This window comes from Cupressus sempervirens, chromosome 5 (genome assembly GCF_028749045.1).
Source record: "Cupressus sempervirens isolate cs-2001-9-10 chromosome 5, ASM2874904v1, whole genome shotgun sequence".
Classification (NCBI taxonomy): Eukaryota; Viridiplantae; Streptophyta; class Pinopsida; order Cupressales; family Cupressaceae; genus Cupressus; species Cupressus sempervirens.
The window spans coordinates 561909951-561930971 of NC_143122.1; the positions used below are offsets into that span (position 1 = coordinate 561909951).

The window sequence follows — 21021 nt, forward strand, 5'->3', positions numbered from 1 at the left end:
TCTCATTACATAGATTGTTTGGTTTCAGGGCCCATACTATCTAATCTTATCAACTGCATTACAAAATATTGCTATTGGAATTCAGGAATTTCAAATGCATGGAACATCAACATCTAACCTCTAGTTTATTATTGATATTTATTAAATCAAATCTATTGAAAGAACATTCTATACCTACATATGATTCAAGATTGAACATATAATGCATCTAGTCATTTCTATGAGAATGGAGAGCAATAGGATAGCAAGGTGCTAGTTTCATTTACATCTTGCTAATGTCTACTATGATACTGAATCCATTTTCTTGATACATTGATATTCATGATAATAGATCTTCAACAACAATACAATAGAATTTTCTCTACAATTTCTCTTTTAACTTGCAATAAGCTTATCACAATTGAACACAAGGTGGTAGACTCTTCTTGTCAACACTACATAATGTAAGATCTATACACAAGATGATGCACAATCCTTCTAGTGACAAATGAATAAGATCAATATCAACACTCTTACAATCACAAATAGAAACACATATCAAGATGGAGTTTTCTGCTCCATTATCAACTACCTACAAAAATATATACTTCTCTTATGCTATGAAATCTTTGTAACTTCCAAGTAACCGAGTGCATCAAAAACTTGTAAGATCAAAGCTATAGAACCATGGAGGCTCACCTCCCAACCTAGGCCTCAAGAAGGCTACCCCTAGAGCTAGGGGAAATAAGGCTCAAATAGGAGACATTCAAACATCATCACAAGACAAGAACCAACATGAAAACAACATTTTAACAACACATTTACAATCCCCAACCAAGGTTTGCATAATGATTCACAAATGGAATCATAAACTTTGGGTGATGGTGGGCTCTCAAAGGAGGAGAATGCCATATCCTTATGCATTAATTTTGTTTTTGCAATTTCAATATGCCCAACAAGGCTTCCAAGAAATGCATGCCATCTGAGTATATTAATATTCACATGCCTCAACAAGTTTATCCATACTCCCTCCATTCACAAATTCTCACTCATACCTCCCCATAGAACAATAGAAAGGAAAATGGCTTTCAATGGAGCCCATACTCCATGAAATCTATCCTCTCTCCAAGAGAAGGATTTCTCAACTCCAATGTAGAGCCCAAATAACTCGTTCACGCCAAGGATTCTCTTCCCATCCAAGGGTGAGTGAAGCCTTCACACCCAACACAACATTCAATCCACAACCACAATCCAAGAAAACATAACCAAATGAAAATAGATTCAACATGCTTACTCACATACACAAACATTTACAACATGCACCATAAGCAACCACATAGATCCTACAACCGACACTCTTACAATTTCCATCTTCAACTTTCATGAGATGAGAGAAAACATGGCATGAAGCACTAACATCCTTCCAAGAAAATGGTTAAGAATGGTGATGAAGAGCTTTCCTTCCTTGGCTTCCAAGATTCTTTCCTCAAACTCTAGTTGTCTCTATAATTAGAGAGTGGGTGAAAAACCACTAAGTTTGGCACAAGCTCCCTAAAAGGACCTCTAGTTCCATCCTCACCTACCGCTCTTACATCATTGTACCTTTCTACCAATGGAACTTAACCAAGTGGTGGGATGAGGAAAGAAGTCATGTGACACTCTAATTTTTGAATTGGCTTGAGAATGACTAGTTTAGAGGGTCTCTTAAGTCCCCTAGACCAACTTATGGGTGTATCTAGACCCCCAACCTATACTACTACCATGTGGGTGACTTATTTTCACCAAAATAACACTGGGAACCATTTTTAGGCTCTCTATAGTTCCTATCAAATTTTAATTTGAATTCCATCATAAAGGTGACTCATCTTACACTCTGGAAGGTGGATTAACTTAATTTCATAATGGGATTAAGTTTAGGTTAAGTGACTTCATGCTCAAAATTTTTATATGACATGTCATTTACACATAGACAACACAAGTGTCAAATGACACACACACACATTAAAACACTTTACACATCACGATGACATGTCTCTAATTAATCATGATCTTTAACTTATAACACCCATACACAATCAAATTATGAAATAAACACAATACAAAAAGGTTTTTGAATCTTCCAAACATTCACCTTGGCTTTACCATGTTGACATAGGTTTGAACCTTGTTTCCTTGGATAATTTCCATGGTTCAACTTCCCTACACACTCAACTTAACCATTAGTTGCTAAATGAAATATTATAGAAATACATATAGATAAGTGTAGAATGATCCAATATCACATAATTCTCATTAACATATACAATTAACTTCCATCTAATCATTTCCATAAAATATCCAAAACATTGAAATATCAAAATATGTGTATCGACATTTATCTTTCTTAACATAACAAAATTTCTATTCTAACATTATTACAATACTTGTCTATCATAAGCATGAAACACTGAGGTCATATATATTACATCATTAAAACAAATAAGTGGATCCTAGCATATGTCTTAAGTGGAGATCACTAATATGGTAACAAGCAACTAGAATCTTTTCAGTCAAGTTACACATCACATCATTTCTAGCAATACCCCTTTATTACATTATGAGGGTGTAGGTGTTCTAGGGTTAAGCAATCAGGCCATTAGAATGTTCCAAAATTATGTCATCATGATTTCAAAAAAATCTACAAATGCAACCATTAATGTTTTTTTGTTGTAATAATCTACATCTATTTTTATTTCTTACAAGAGAAAATGTTAATTCATCTTTCCTAATTTGGCTAGTGAATCATTCTATGAATCCCTTGATTGAGTCCCTAGCTTGAACATATAGAGTTTCATTTCCATGTGATTTATCTATTCAACCTAATTTTATTGAATTGTTATTACACTTATAATAACCAAAATCAACTTTAGTCTCTAATAGGATCTCCTAAATCATCATAAATGTCAATCATGACCTAATTAACACTTAATCATATTTATTTCATCAAGATCTATAATAGGGTACTAGTGTGGTCCTTAAATATGCCTAATTGACTTTATGTCTAAAGCAAATTCCTAACTCTAAGCTAGGTTTGTAGGTAGGCTTGCTACTAATGTAGTTATCCTACATTCCAATGTTAGAATGTGACTTCTGGTCTATTGAGTGAAGAGTGTTGGATCACATAGTTTTGTGTGCAATGAGAATATATTCTCCTATACCTTCTTCACCTCTTTGACCTTAGTTACCAATGTAACTTGAGTTAGTGCTATTTCGCTAGATATTTTCTCATTCACCTTGCCTTGAAACTTCTTTTTTGACCATTCTAAAAGTTTTGCATTTGTATCAAGCTCTTCATTACTGACCTTTTTCACTATATATATCAATTGTTATATTAGTGGCTTGGTCTCTTTAGAGGTCAATAGACTAAATTCATCTAGAAAGATGTCCTTTATATCTTGGATTGCTTGCTTTTGCCTATATTCTCTCCTAAGCATTTCCTAATGCTTTTTCCTTTCTAAGGCTTGCTGCAATATGCCTATTTTTTCCAATGTCATATTATCATAGTTATACTTTGGAATAAAAATTTCTTCATCAAGGCTTATATATCTATGATGAATTACCTTTTTAGCCTTTGATGAGCTAGGGCTTGGTACTGAAATTTGCAATGGAATAGCTTTTGTGCTTGGCTTCTAAAGTGTTTGTGTAGAAGGTGTGCCAAATGTCAGTAGGGCTACCATTGCTTGGATGGCTTCTTGTTCCTTCACCTTTGGTATTAGCTCACTCTCTTCAAGCTTTCCTTGGTTTATCACTATGACTTGGCTAGCACATTTTTCCTATGCTGTAGGTATAAATGAATCTATCTATCTTATTTCCTATTGTCCTGTACTATTGTCTTTCTCTCCTACTTTCTTCTCAACAGTATCAACTGTAACATTTGTATCAACCTTGGTAGATGAATCTACTATCATTTAGAACAAAGGTTGTACATTAGTAACTAAAGGGATGATATAAGGTGGTTCTTGTGGATTCACCTTTTCCCTTGTGACCTCAGTTACTGCCTTTTGCATTTCTTCTACACTAACCAAAACTAGATTTTCATAGAGTTTATCTTGGAGTGTAGATTTGTCTAGAATCTTCTTCAAATATTCTATAGTAAGTTGATTTATTCTCTAACTTGATGGATTAGAAAAATCCTTAATAGTTATAGTCATAGTAGTTACACTTGTGTCATGAGAAGGACTAGCATTTGACAATTTTGTGTCATGCACACTCTATTCTTCTTGTTGCTTAGGCTCAACTGTTGCCTTGTCATATTCTTGCATTATCTCTCCTCCAACTATATTGTCTTTGTCATCATCTTCCTTATCACCATTTTTATTATCATACTTAGCATCATCCTTAGCCTCTGAAGGATTAGTTTAACTCCTTTCTTCACTATGGTTAACCCATAGATGAGTTTCCATATTTGTGCTGACTTGTTAACCACATCCTCAATATTATTTTGAAGAATGCTAAATGCTCTATATTTAGGTGTGAACCTAACTGCATATTTCTTAATAGCCTTAGAAATTTTTCCCTTACTCAACTTTGGCATTACTTGGGCTAATTGTGTCTCCCTGATTTGTCTTTCCAAATATAGACAATAATGCCATTTTTTCTCAACTATACCATATAGACTCTTAGGTATTGAGTTGGAAAATTATAGTATAGTTGTCTTAAACTTTGACATCATGGCATATAATGCCTCTTCCACTTTGTTTTTCTCCACTTTTCCCAATTTATCAAAATCAACATGTGAAAACCTTGACATATCTACATTATTCTTAACATTTTCACATAAGTTCTCAAGATCTGAGAGAGGATTATGACTCACCACCTTGAATTGGTTGTTGTCGTCTGATTCAATCTTCACTTCATTAGACTCTAGTTGTGCCACATATTCCATCTTTGTTTCTTTTGCACTTGGCCTCCTTTCTTTATTATCTTTGTCTTCTCCTTGGCCTTTTGAGTTGTTGCATGTGTACTTTCTCTAGTGGTAGGACTAGTGGGCTTAGCTAGACTTAGTTTGAAAATCTTCTTTTCCCTTGCCATTGGTTGTGCCTTAGCCTTCCTCTTCTTTGGCTTGGCAAGAGTAGGTGCTTCCTTGGCTTCTTCTCCCTTAGCACCTTCAGTTTCCTCCTTTTCTTTGTCTTCTCGAATACCTTGGGTCAATGCTAGAGGTGCAAGTGTTTGTATTTCTTCTTCCTCTTCTTCCTCCTCCTTTGTACCTTCTCCAATTTTGGCTTTTAGTTTCTTCAAAATCTTATCCTTCTTCTTGATAGCTGATGTAGTTTTCAATTCCATGGTAATCTTTGACTTTACCATCTCATAATTTCCAAATATCTTTTCACTTTTATCTATTTCATCTTCTAGTAGTGCTATAATGACTACTGAGGCTTCATCTACATTAATTTCATACCTTAAGGGTCTCAACCATCTTACCCTTGGTGTGGTAGCTTGCACACAATTATAGTCAGCATAAACAAGAAAACATATATCATTAAAGTGTTGTTCAACTATAAAACTAGTATCCTCATTCTTTCCTTTGTTAATTTCTTGAAATCTTCAAAGTAACTTATTCTTAAGAAGACTAGGAGACTTATGGTTAGGTATGAATCTATGGCTAAGATTCATCCATATTTCCACTTAAACCTTCCCATTTTTTGATTGATTGCATATAATTGCATAGGGAATTCAAATAGAGATTCTTTGTTATCTCCAAAAGATTGTAATATAATCTTAAGTTGGCTCAGAAATGGTTTACATAATTGTTTGTGCCATTACAACCCAATATGTCAAAACTATGTCACTCAACATATGAAGTCTCTAATGCTCAGCATGCACTATATTTCTTCTCTAACTAAACACTTGTACTACTCAAAATCCACTATTTACTCAACTCCTGAATCACTTGGCATGGTCTAATATTTATATGTTGTGCTTGGTACATGTTACTAGTTTGGCATGAACTAAGTAAATGTCTTAAGTGTGTTGACACTCGCTTGTCAAAACCAATCTGAGATCAACACCTTAGACTTTAGTTTTCCACTCCACTCTCTACCAATTTGTTTGAAGTGCTTGTCTTTCTACAATTGGGAGATGATAGGTTGAATGTCAATGGTTTTAGGATCACTAGTGGTTGACATTCTTGAGATGCTTGCCAACGGGGTGACTAATTTCCTATTGAAGCAATTAAGTGCATGAATCTTTTCTTTCATTCTGAATTTAGCTAGCTTAATGCTTTCAATTTGTCCCTCTATCACATCATTTGTTGACATCCATAGGCCCACCTTGGTGTCATGTCTAACTTCTTTGAGATCCATAGAATGTAATGTTAAATAATTCATAGACATATCTTCAATCTTCCCTTCTTTAGTGGGCGTAACAATCTCCATAGTTAGATGCCCTGTGTCAGGATCTTGCCCAAGAATTGATAGGCTCTTCTACTTCTTGACTTTACTCAATGCTGATCCAAAACAAATAGCTAGAGATAGAGTTTGTTTATTGGGAACTCCCCCTTCTTTCCTCTTCCCCTTCCTATCTAAGGTATCTTCTAACCATGACTATGTGCCAATCACCTTGGATGTAGTCACGAGTGTGTCTATATTGAACATATTTCTTTTGATCAGGGTTAATTCCTTTGTAGCTAAAGAGAAAGGGTTCTTTGAGACTTGGGAAATGAGTTTTGAAGCTTCAGGACCCTTCTCTATTTCTATGGTCTTCTTTATTGCTTCATTAGACTCAATAGACTCACTTTCACTGCTTCCACCATCTCAAGGGTCCACTACTTGTACTTGGGGACTAATTGGTAGGAGTAGTGCAACATTCATAGATGGGATTGAATTGTTATGTGTTGAGAGAGCTACTATGACTACACTATCTTTCAATTCCTCTGCCTTCTTTTTCTTAGCTTCAATTGTAGTTCCAATTATTGGCAAAGAACTGTCCTAACAAGTTTTGGAAAGAGGAAAGCTCTGGTTAGGGGGTTGATCACCTCCACTTGATGGTTTTGCTAGCCCTTGAGTAATAGACAAGGTTGCACCTAGATGAAGCAATTTCTACTTTTGGGGAAGCTTGAGTAGATGTGCCTTTTCTTTGACTTCTTTGAGATATGATCCATTTGACTCATTTTTTGGTCCTCTTGTAGATTTGAGCCATCATTATATCTAGCTCTTCCTGGTGTCTTTGTAAGGCTTTGAGCTTATTGGAGTTCTTCTAAACTTTATTAGATAAGTGTTCCTATACACATTTTGGCCATCATCTTCCACCCCTTCTACATCAATGTTAACTTTGTACATCTTCACTTGATCAATTATTAGTTTGGTGAAGACTTGATCCTAACTCTCGAACTTGTCCTTGTAGTCACTCAGTAATCCTCAATGGTGGTGATATGTTTTATCACACTTCCTATTTGCAAAATAGCCTTGACATAGCCATTTGGATTGAACATGGGCCTTAAGACTTCATACGTATCCAACTTATACTTCATATCAAATACCTTCAACATGTTCTTAGCATTGGAATGGGTGTTGTAGCTGAAATCCCCCACCTTCATGGGGAATTCATATCCTTTCTTCTTCAAGCTCCTGCTCAAAATAATCACTTGAATGGCTTGCCACACAATGTTGATCAACACAAGCATGCCATTGGGGTACCTTGCTAGCTTCAACAGGAATCCATCAAAAGCTTCAAGATGCAAATAAGAGAAAGATGATAATTAAATGAAATAACTCCCAAACTAGCTGTTGGTCGCCATGACTTTAGGATTGAATCTCCTTTCTAGAAATCCCTATAGCTCCTTGCAAATCGTCGTAGTAAATGCATCACTTACTTTCACATAGTTTTCATAACTATTTAATAACTATAAGCATGGATAAAACTTGTAAGATTTGACATCATCAAGAAAATTCTCTATTCTTGGAAGGCCTTGCCATAGTTGTAATGAGGCCAACATATAAATGAGGAAAGAGGACATATAGAATGTATTATAAAAATTTTCCACAAAGAGAGCATTAGACATAATTTTTATTACCTCTTGAGCCTAATCAATGTATTGAGTGTTAGAGCAAATTACTTTTACTAAAAAGAAATACTACTCAATAAAATTCAAGGATTCTACCTCACCTTTCAACCTATGTAGGAGAACCATAATATCAATAATCTCTGGTTTGAGGTTGGTCCCAAGCAAGGTTTTAGGAACTTTACTCTTAGCACGCCCTAGTTTTTGGAACCATGTCTACATGTTTTCTTTCCTCTAGATCATCTTCTTTGTAGAGAACTCAAAAATGGCTCCCCTAAAGGTCAAGTCTAAGAATTCTTCTTGTTCTAGCATGTAGAGGCAATTCACCATAGTTTGTTTATCAATCAAGACACTATGTCATCAAGTAGCACAATCTACCTTTTCTCTAGGTTGTAATGATGCATGAACTTGTAGATTAGCTCTGGGGCTTGAACTGCAACAATAAAACTAAAAACTTCAACTAACCTACATCCTCAAAGTTTCTCGGTGATGGAGTGAATCTACTCAAACTTTACTCTCTTTTGAAAATAAGTGAAGAGAAGTGTTTGTGAAATTTTGCAATTGGGATTTGATTTCATTCAATCCATCAAAACCTATGAACCTAGTTGTCATGATTTTGAGAGCAATATTTTAATTGTACTGATGAAAGGAATGGCTAATGCAACAATCACTGGCTTTTTAGAAAGCTATGCAAGTTAGTAGAATAATAGTTCAAAGAAAAAGTAGTAGCTCGTTCAAATTTTTATGTTTCTATATACAAGAGCCTTGAGTCATCTGTTGATCTTCAAAATCACACAAATGAATTTAAAGAAATACCCATTGGATAGTAAATGTGAGAGTTCAACAGAAAATTAGAGATCTTTTCACTATTGCATTGAACTCATGATAACTTTCTATATCAAGTCATTACTTACTTTCCTATTTTCCTTTAAGTTTCAAAAAGTTACCATTAGGGTACTCCATGGGAGATTGTCTGCTAATTGAGATCCTACCTATCATTTCTTTTTTGTAATGGCCTGATTCACTTTAGTATCATTCTAAGATGTTATAAATACAACATGTGGATCCAACTTGATCATTAACTTGTTTTTTCTTTGAAATTCGAGAAACTATCCTCATGGTTTGAAAACCCACTGAGGAGAAAACAATTTCCATTTCTCTACTAATGTTTCCGTTCTTAGCCAGATTTTAGATAATCTCCCTTCTTGAAGTTGGAAATGTCTAAATGAGGTGTGAAGACCTTTTAAAGGACCAATTGATATCCCTTTGCATTTCAAATCTTCCTTTCTGAAAAAAAAACTTCATGGGTTGAAAACCTGTTGAGGAGAAGTTAGATTTGAGTTTTCAATCAAGGATGATTATTGAAGGCTAGAATGAATCTGAATCATATTTGGGAGTCATAATCATAAATGAAAACACAATTTTCTATAGGATTCTTTGTTACTTGCATGTTTTTGATATGTGTGCATCATCTAGTGTCTTACATAGGAAATCATCCTCATGGGTAGGAAAACCCATCGAGGAGAAGACATTTTCCAAATTTTCACTAGCATCAATTTTTGAAATAGTGAAACAGCATAAATAGATATATAATATAGTTGATCTTTGAATGAGTAACTTGAATCTCTATTGAACTAGGCACTAACCTACCCATAAGATCACTCAACAAAATGAAAACCCACCCGGCTAGGAATGAGGAGAGGGAGAAAAAGGAAAAGTTCAATAGAGATTCACCCAACCTAAAGGCCTTAGACCTAGACACAAATGAGATTGAGATTATGCTCTTTTCACTAATACTTAAGAACTCACTTTTGCCAATTAGTTAGAGAACAAAAAGTAGGGCAACACACTACAAAAAACCCCAAGTTAGGGATCAACAAACAAGGACTTAGAGAAATCATCAACAAAATCCAAGAAAATGACAACAATCATATAAGATGAAGAAATGAAGCACACAATCCCATCATAAATACTGAAGTAATTCTAACTCACCTAGAAAGGGAGACTAGTAGGGTAATCTTTAAGAAACCTCCCTCCAAAAAAAGATATAAAATAATGACAAATCTTTCATTATTTTAAAAAATGTTTGTATTGCTGAATATCTCAATTTTTTAATTTTAAATAATATATATATTGGCAATTATTTTGGAATCATAATTTTTGTGTAAAAAATATTGGTGAATTTCAATAATAATAAGAATTTCATTAATTATCATAGAATATTAAAAATCAAAATTGAACTTTTTTACCTTGTGGAATATTATGAGGATCATTACATTATATTTTACAATAATAGTAAAAACTAAATATTGGTGATATATCCCTAAATTAACTAATAATTATGATAATTATTGGCGAACTAATTTTAATTTCTCTAATAATATATAATACTTAGGTGAATAAAATCTAATCATGTATTGAATATTGTGGTGAATATTTCACTTCAAATTTTATAATAAAATAAATTATTGAGTGATTTTAAATATTTTAGAAATAAATTTAATAAAAATGTGACCATTTAGGTTAGATAAAATCTTAAATTATTAGCCAAAAAATCTAAAATTAGACAATTGGTGAATATTAGCTACTAAAGAATATTGCGAAGAATAGGAAAAAAGGAAGATCTCCCAAAATCTAAAGAATTTTATCTTTCTTGTAAGAAAAACACCCTTACATCATACAAGGAAGACCTGCACATGGTCTAGATAGTAAAAAAAAGAGCAACATCATCAAGGATAACCAACCCAAGATCAAATATATCAACCTATCATAAACCCTAGATGGGAACCACCCAAGGCTAGAACAAAAGATCTTAAAAATACCTCCATATCAAGAGCCAATGTAGAGAAAATGACATAAATCCCTTTGATCTTCCACACAAGATGCCACCTAGAGAAAAGGAAGGATGAGAAAGACATTGAAACACAACCACTACTTCCAAAAAAGAAACACTCTAAAATTCTAACCATTGATCACCAAACTTGAAATGTTTGGCAATGCTATCAAGCAACCACAACCAAGGAAAACACTGGAAAAGGGCCATCACCATCCTTATCAACTTCTTCATTCAAATATACAAATCCTAAAATCCCATCTTCTCCCATAGGCCTCCTACCTCTTTTCATTCTCTATTCAAATATTTAAATGGTAAACAAAATGTTTGTATTCTATGTTGCAATTTCAAGAAATTTTTTATCTTACATTTTGTATTAAGTTATTTTCTGTTGAGTGTGATATTTAATCAATTTATTTGTAGAATTTGATATAATTTTACAATTTGGTAAAGATTTCAAGGGATATTATAAGCTTGCAATAATTCAAATAGAATTTAGATCAAATGAAAGACATGAAATTAAAACCAAACAATTAGTTTGGCACATGTAAAAATAGAAAAATCATCTACTAAGGCACCTATTCTCCCATGTATGAAATTAAATATTTAATTATTTAAAGCATCATATAAATGAAAATGATAAAATGCAAGAAACTATCAATTTTCATGATGAGTATCAGGCTTACTATGATATTAATTGCAAAAAATAAATATAAGCATCTAGATCTAAACGATTGCCAAAATACAATATTAGTAGCTAAATGCACTAGATCAAGACAATTAACAAAACTAAAGAAAGACTAACTACCAATCGCCTCCACCTAGATGAGTTGGTGTGATTCTCCTTTAAGGGATCTAGAACCCTAACAATTTGAGAGAACTTCATTTTTTATTGTCCTTTAATGGTTCCAAAAGGAAAAAATAATAGAGTGAAACAAATTCCTGTTTTCCACTTGGAAAATGGAAAATAGTAATAATAAGAGATAATAGATATTTAGGGTTTATTGTTAAGGCTTTGATCAAGGAAACAGACCATTAGAAGAGAAGTTACTCATCTTAACAATGTGATCTATAGAATCATACAATAGAATTGTTGAAAATTTTCTAACATATCCTTTCAGGATTTGATACATGGTTTATCAATCTTTTGTGAAATCCTTAATTGGGAATCAGGATGGTAGTGGTTTTCTAAGAAGATGCATCTTTTAGGAGAAACAACTAGCTCAAATCCCTATAAAAAAGATTCTTATATAGATTTAGGGGGATCTTCTCAAAACATGAGGAAAGCACTCTCTTCCTTATAGTGGCCAAAATAATTGAGAGTTTCTTGTGGTGGTTTTAGTGTTATTCGTGATTTAACTAAGAGTTTCTCAATCTTGAGAAACAACAATAAGTTGGCCAACTAGGAGTTAGTCTAGTTAGGATGAAGTGAAATTTAATTGTTGAGGCCTTTATTAAAAAGGTGGGAACTAGTAACTTAGACTATAGTTTATTGACTCACTCTTAATATGACTCTAGCTTCTCTACTTTAGAGACATTCCAATACTTTGATCATGAATCCTACAATACTTAGTCATAGAAACATGTGTACTCATGCACAAAAATAAGGAAATTCATCATCTAAGAAAAATACTCATGCGCAAGAAAACATTTCTAAATGCATGCTCTATTTAGTATTTATATTTGCTTCAAAACAATTATGAAGCTTCATATACTAGGTCATGTCTCACAACATTGATACTATAACTCTAGATCCACCACTCCCCCTCATCAAAATTAAGCCATATGTCCTCATGGAAAAAGTTGTATGGCTACATTATTGGTTTAGTGTCCTCTTTTCATCATACACAATGGTTATGTTTTGCATGTCTATATTCCCCAAATTCCTCCCAATGTTTGTATAACTATGTGTGCAAGAGACTCTTCTAAGAAATCATATGAGCATATCATGAGGTAATTGATCTAGAGAGGTGTTACCTTAAGTAGCTTCTTACCACTCAATAATCTGAGAAATTATTAAAGAAGTAGCATACAAAAAATTTAAACTTTTTTGCATTTGTATTATATTTAATTCTATAGAGAATTAAATATTATGTAAATTCATTAGATATTAAACTATTTATATGTGAAATTAAATTATAATATTTAATCTCTAGGAAACATGTATAAATTCTTTCTACTAAAAGTGAAAAGGTATAATAGGGAAAATTATTACAGAAAGAAAATGTTGGGAAAAGAAAGTTGGGAGAAAATTACTAAGAAAAAATTTGTGTAATTAATTATACATTTACATTTGAGGAATGCCCATTTTTAAGCAAAGGAGAGTCATTGTTTTTAGGGGACCCAAAACCCCTTACAACTAAGCAAAAAAGATATACAATAAAAGTTCCCCAGGTTTTACAAGGACCTGAAACCTAAAGTTTACAAATACATAAAAAAACTAGGTTTAACAAGGACTTGGAACCTACAAATTAATGAGAAAAGTTCAAAACCAAGTTTTACAAGGACCTGAAACCTAAAAAAGTATTAGAAAAACAAAAGTTAATGTTAAAATAGAAACATGAAAACCAGGACCAACAACTAGAGTTGACAACTAAACTAACTCTTTGATCACCTTAGCTAATTCCTTACCAGCTACAACATTACCTTGAAGGATATCCTCCACAGATGAACTTGGAGTAGCAAAAATGTATTTTTTTGTACTTTTCCTAGTTCTCTTACTTGGACCACCAGATATCTTAACTATAATAGAGTAAATGATTTCCTCATTACTTTTTTTTACCAATGCTTGGTAAAAACACAAAAAAATGAGGCTACAATGCCAATCCTTTGACCACTATCCTTAACCAATTGGTGTAATTCTATTTTGTAGCCCTTTAAATTCTCAAGGATATTACCCGCCTGATTCTCCAGCTAGATTCTCATTAGTTTTTCTTCATCCAGTTCATTATGGAGCTCTCCCATTTTTTTTATTGAGGACAATTATTTTATTAAAGAGCCAAGAATCAACCTAGAGAGAGGCATCAACTTTCAATTTATCCTTATGGAGGAAATATAGCTTCACCATGTTGTTGTCATATTCATTGGCCTCATCATTACACATTTTATCTAAATTAATAGTCACATCCTAGGTACCATCCAACTTCATTTGTTTTTCTTTTTAAAAATCCTCTTGAGCCATATTATCCTTATGGTTCTCCTTGTTCAAATTCTTCTCTTTGATCATAAGGGCATTATCCTCAACATTTTTTCTCCTTTTCTGAGTCCACTAGGAGCTTAACCTCATTAATATCCATCTAGGTAGGCATTGGCCCTTCATTTTGAGTCATGATATTCTTTTCCTCATTTTTGCCTAAGGGTTCTAAATGAAACTTAGTCTCCATTTCCCCCTCATTACTGCTTTCTGCATCATCTTTAGCCAAAGAGACTCCCCAACTACTAGAATACCTATCCAAGTTAGAGATGTGATTACCAGTTTCTATTGCACCCTCATCTTCTTCACTTCTCTCAGAATCCATAGATTCCTCATTAACCTTCCAAGTATTATTAGCCTTAATCTCCTTCTTTTACCCTTACTATCAATACAACCCTCCTCAGTTTTTACATTACACATTTTCTTAGCACTCATTTTGTCAAGAAACTCTTTTCCAAGAGAATTCTGCTTCTTTTTCATTGCAGGTGAAATAGTCACTGCATTTTTTCTACAATAATTTTCAATTAAAAAAATTAGACCTTCATGGAGAATGAGCCTAGACTCTTTCTTTCTATGGGCCTAGAGGTTATTCAAAAAAGAAAATTTCAAGTAAAAGGGAAAGGACAACCTATCCTTATACTAAAAATGGTTCAAAAACACAAAATGAAATTATGGACCCTTTTTGATCTACCATATAGAATAAAATACTCATGAACATAAGATAAAACATCTTTCCATATTACCTTAATTTGGTCTAGGTCATAGAAGTCCTTGTCCTTTGCAAGATTTTTTTCCTCTTCATTTTTGGGAAACTTCTTGAATTCCACATTAGATATAGTAGTTTCCTTCTTGAATTTTAGACCCTCCATAGGACGATGAGTAGTCTCAATAATGAACTCATCATCAATTCTACTATAACGCCATCAAGAGTAACCCTCTCTACAGACCAATTTTTGAAGAAATAATCAATTATGTGGGGTTTAAAGCCATGTAAATTCTTAATATATGCAGTCACCTTACCCTTTTGGAGTATATCCCAACTATGCATTTAGCTTTCTGTTCTTTAGAGCTAGATGACTCTTGCTTCCTTGACTCCCCACTAATTCTGTAGAAAATGGTAACAATCAGAGAAGACTTGTTATCTTTTAACTCAAAGAAACTTCTCTCCTAGAATATGTGTCCTATCCTCTTGGTAATTATGAAAAGGTACTCCCTCAAGAAAAAGATAATAACCCATATTGAAGCCACCATTTGCATTATTAATCCACATAATCTCACATAATCTTTCCTTTGATTGCATTAGTCATATCATAATTAATGATCACCATTAGGTCCTTTTCCTTGCTATGGTAGTTAGTCCACATCAACTTTTCATCCGCATTCACTACTTTATTAGAAATCCAGTTAGCCACTTGATTGCTCTCTTGGTAATTATGAGATATAATAACATTATCACAAATTTTAATTAGATTTTTTATTTCTAGAATACTCCCTTCAATATTCCATGTCACCATATTCTTATTATTTAGCATATTAATTATATTTAAGGAATTTGCTTCTAGCCATATATTTTGATAACCAATTTTGATTGCCATTCTAACAATGTAAAGAGAAACAATAGCCTCTACTTTATGGCTAGTCAAATGACTAATAGGGATCATCATGACATCCACCACTCTACTATAATGGTCCCTCAATATTCTACCACACCTAGCTGTTCTTGCATTCCCTTTAGCTAGACCATCAAAGTTAGTTTTCAGCCATCCCAAGGCAGGGGAACTCCATATCACACCCTCTCTGTGCTCATCATGCTTCATTTTATTTCCTATTACTTTCATAAGGTTTAAAATATTCATATCACCCATTTTTCATTCTGAGATATAAAATTTTCTTTAATAGACCTAATAATATTTTGGTCCACCACCCATTAAGGAGTTTCTTTGTTTCTAAAATTTTTGTTGTTCCTTTCTTTCTAGATACCCCAACATAAATGAGGAAGAGAAATACTCCATAGGAAGCCAATATCATAACCTGTGATAGGGCATTTCCAATTCTAAAAGCATTCAACAAGATTACTAGGTTGAACCCATAATATATTCTAGTATTGGAGGAGGGATTGTAAGAATTTTTCTTAGGGAAAAGTCACCCAAGATCAAGGAACTCAAGCAAAAACACAAAATAGACCAACAAAGTATGATCAAAATAATGATATGAAATTCAATTGATGTAATTTCATGTACATACATGGTAGGAGTGCCTAAATATAAAGGCCTTTGGCATGCTTCTAGAATGTCTAGGAGTCAGCACACTAATAAATCTTACAACCAAACATATGTACACCAAGAGTGGATTATCCTACATTAAGCATAGGAGTTAGTGTGACAATGAGAGGATAAGCTTACAAAGGTGTAGTATGTAAAATTATGTTGTAGACACTATGTGCTAAAATAAGAGTGTGAATAACTGTGTTGTCAATATGACAACTTAGTTAATTATGCAAACTCTAGTGTTGTAGACACCATGTGCTAAATTAGAGTTGCTTACTATTGTGTTGTCAACATGAAAACTCATAAGAGTACACATACGCCTAGGTGTCAAACTAATAAATAATAAAATAATGGATTGGCTTAAGTAAACGTAAGTAAAATGTAATAGGTAAATACTTATTTACACAAACACCCCCACTTAAGTGCAACTTAGGGGAATGCACTTAAGCTTACAAAAGCTAGAACATAAATGCAAGATGGGTCCTAGCTACTAGGCCATGTTAGGTACCCATGTACAAAATGTAATGAAATCTCTCATAAAGTAGAGAAAGAGGGAAAACATCATGGGAAAAACCCTCCTCCAAAAAGAGAGATGAAAAAACAAGATGTATGGATGGATGGAGTAATCAAGACCCCGCTCATTATAACATACATCATGCATATACAATAGAAAAGTATGAGAAGAACACAATACTAAAAGAGGAAAAGGTCCCCCATAACAGAGAAGAATAAGAAAGGAGACAAGGTAGCCTCCCCTCCCCCACAATGTAGAATTCCAATTAGTGATAATTGCTCCAATATAGAAGTTGATCCATGACTGCTGAATAATGTTCCTCTCCTTAGGAAGAAACAATGACATAGGTACATATGAGATGCTTCCCCAATGTCTAGGAATAATCCTGAAGCTGAATGGTGTCTCTGGAACCTACTCAATTGTCCCTGTGTCAATACTAATGGTCACCCCTTTCAACATTGCTGAAAAGAATAAGTGCAGATCTAGAAAGGATGGATGTAGAACCTGTCCCAAAGAATCATCTCCTTAAATGATAAAGAGACCTCTTGCAACTACTATACATAAGGATCCATAATCATATAAACCTATAAAGATTGATCATGTAGAGAATGGATAGGAGGATAAGAGTGAGCATTCACAACAACTGAAGAAGGATCTTCTTCATCAAAGAGAAGACGTATGAGCAAGTGCACCAAGTTGTGGTTCCAAAAGGGGGGTATAAGTGGACACCTTTTTCCTAAAATCAGCAATTTTTAGACTTCAACAAGAATTTGAAGATATTTACACTCAAAAATTTAAGATACGACAAAAACAAAAGTCATAGTCCTTTGAATCTAGTTTCTAAACTACTAATTTTTTTCAAAATGGTTTAGTTTTAGGTCCTCAAAAAAGGGGGCCACAAAAAGTGGTACTATTTATTCCAAAAAAAATACATAGCACAAAGTGTGGCCCCCCTAAAATTTTAACTTTTTTTTTTTGAAATTCTTTAATCACTCCAGTCAAAAGTTACCTAACACTATGTAGTTTATCCCAAATTTTTTAGGTAATTTTATAATGTGTATTTTTTTTAATGATTTTTTTTAATTAGACACATCCCAAAAATGTGAAATATATGTGTGCTCCCCCTAGAAATGATTGAAACCTAATCTAAAATAAAAACTTCTTTTTTTAAAAGTGTGTAGAATGGAGTCTAGTTTCTAAAAAACTAAGTTGTTGCAAAATTCAATGAATGAGCTAAAATCTACAACCCAATTAGTACATGTTGACTTTTGACAAAAATTGGACATACATTCAAAAGAAATTATAGATGAAAGGCTTGAAATAGTTCAAATAAAAAATAAATTATATGGTTGTGTAGCTAACATAAAGACTTACAATGTCATGTAACCTAATTTTATTGATGTTCAATCATGAGGAAACTAGAAGGAGAGCACACAAGAAAATTCAATCATTTTTTGTATGTTTGCAGAAAAACACATCTCAAACCATTTTATAGATTCCAAAGCTTTGGGTTGGATCCCCAAGGCAAAACCAAACATTAGGCTTGGTAGAATGGAAAGCTTTGAATAGCACGTGCACCCTATAGTGCACACACACCATTTAAAGCTTTTTAAATTTACTTCTAAATAGTGCGTATGTGCTTTGTAATTTTTTTTTTGAAAAGCCCGCATGCCCTATGGTGCATACACACTATAGTGCATATGCACTATGGCTTGGCATACCCAAGCCATAGTGCATGTGCACTATAGCATGTATGTGCTATAGCACGTGTGCGCTTTTCAAAACTAGAAAGAAACAAAAAAGGTGTCATCTTTTTGGCACCACACACTAATACATTAGGGGTCAATTTGCGATGGCAAGAAAAGGTAATGTGTTTTTGGCTTTTTTTTTCAATTTTAGCTCGATGCCATCACAATTGCAATGACAGCGGGATATAAGAGAAAAAAAGCCAAAAACTCTCATTTGAATGAAAGCGCGTGACACAGGGTTCTTCTGAAAGGAAAGGCACGCGTGCGGGAGATCACTTCAGCAGCATTGAGAGGGGCATTGAGGCAAACTCGAGGCATTCAGAGGGTTGGGCAAAGACGCGCATCGGCAAGGTGTAAGACAAATAAACCCATTACTCCTTTGTTCTCCAATCATTATTGTTATTATATATATGACCATAGACACAGATGTACATTTGACCATCGTCAACCATTTTGTGTTTTCAAAAATCATTTGCATTGAACAACACAATCGTAATAGTCTGATGTACATGTGACACCAACACAGGCAACCACAAGAATGGACTACATCAAATTGCTCATCCATTGTTCTTTGACTCTAAGTAGAAGTAATTCATCGACATGTTTTTCAGGATCAAAAGCATGCCCATTCATTTCAGTGTCCAAATGTTTGAGCTCCTTCAAGTCTTTTAACGAATGCAGAGCAAAAGAGGCAAACAAGAGGCCTTTTAGTAGACATTTAGGGTAAAAAATTGTTCTATTAAGATATGGCATATATCTATGAATATAGATTACAATAAGATCAGGTTCTAGTTTAAACGTCATAAGACATTATGGTCTTGACAACAATATGGCAATCTACATTTGACCAAAGAAAATTGCAAAATATCAACCTTTATGAGATAAATTCATTTTGGTAATTGTATTTTGGTTCATTAGGCTCAAGCTATTTGCAATTTATCTTCCCATGTCCCAAAGATGCTCATGCATTCTCATTATAACTGTTAATGTTTCTCATGAATGCCCTTTCATTTCTTGAACAAGACACTTGTTTTTAAGTGTTTCCATTGCATGTCGAGAGCTCCATGCTGATGCCTCCCGTACTTCCATGGCAGTGTGGTTGGATTTGTCAACAAAAAGACATGCGAAATCCATGAAAATTTGTTGTTCCTCATAGTCCAATGCATCAAAGCTTATTTTATTTTGCATAGCATTGGGTGGTAAGATCTCACTCTCGAAGCCCATTATGGTAGGATGGTAGCAACAAATTTACGACTATATATTAAAAATTTGGGATACAAGTTGGAAAATTGTTACAAGTATCCCATTACATGAGATCAAGATTCAAGTTTAAACGTTCATATAATGAATAAAATTCAAAAATCCTTGCTCAATATTCATTAATTCAAGTATAAAAGTAATAATAGAACATTATTTTCATTGGAAATGAAAGGCCCTAAGTCCACAAAATGGCCAGTAATAAAAAGTACATTTGGTTGCATGTATCATACATAGAAATGCAGTGGTATTATATATCTGGCATAGTTATGAAAGTATGGCCCTCATTGCGAAGGTCTATAGTATCTACCATAGTACTGAAAATCTTCTTAGTAAAAAAAAGGCAAACCAAAAGATTTAGAAATTATCAAACTATCATGAATCAATCAAGAAAAAATCATATTTTCAACACACGTAAAATAAAGATAAAAAAATTAACAAAACATGGTTTTATAGAATAGAGATACAAAAATAAAATAAAATGAAAGCTTATTCCATAAACTATGAGATACATTTTTTCTTATTTATGTTCATATTGTATTTGATTAAATTGTATTGCACAATACATACTACACATTGCATAAATGATAACTAATTGTTGATAGTTTTCAATTATAATTTCCTTTGTATGAAGTCAACCTAAAAACTAAGTACAAAGTTGCAAAAAATTCTATGTTCCTTTAGAGTCTTGGGAAGGGTGGGACCTAGGATCTTGATTTGGGGATGGTGGTTAGCAAGGGTTGATTTGGGGACAATCATTGGCACAGGTTTAGGGATGGAGCACCTAAAAGGGTCAAGAGGCAATGTCCCTTATAGAGATTTGGGGTTAGTACCCTCAGCAAGATTGACAAGCAACATCCCTTTTGTAATACAAGAAACATCACACTACCATTTTTCACAGTGATAGGATGAAAATTGATTGTAAATTAGAGTAGATACAATTCAGACATGCCCTTCACAATTACATAATCACGAACGTTGGCAATTAGTGATTAATCAAAAAATCACATTTTTTGGCTTCATCAACACATTCCTCGCAGCATCATATGAAGTTCCTTACATAGTTGGAAAATGTGGGCTTAGCAAAAACTTTGGTAAATTAAAAATTGCTTAAGTTTATTTAAAAACAAGTTTCTGTTATACATAACAATTTTTCTGCTATCCAAGATTTTACTTGATGTTGTTTCTAGAA

The 21021-nt window shown here is 33.5% G+C and overlaps 1 pseudogene; it reads left to right on the forward strand.

Moving 5' to 3' along the window:
- The window catches only part of LOC149557170 (uncharacterized), a 189744-nt pseudogene extending 170815 nt beyond the window's left edge, over window positions 1-18929 (forward strand).
- Window positions 18930-21021: the final 2092 nt, after the last annotated feature.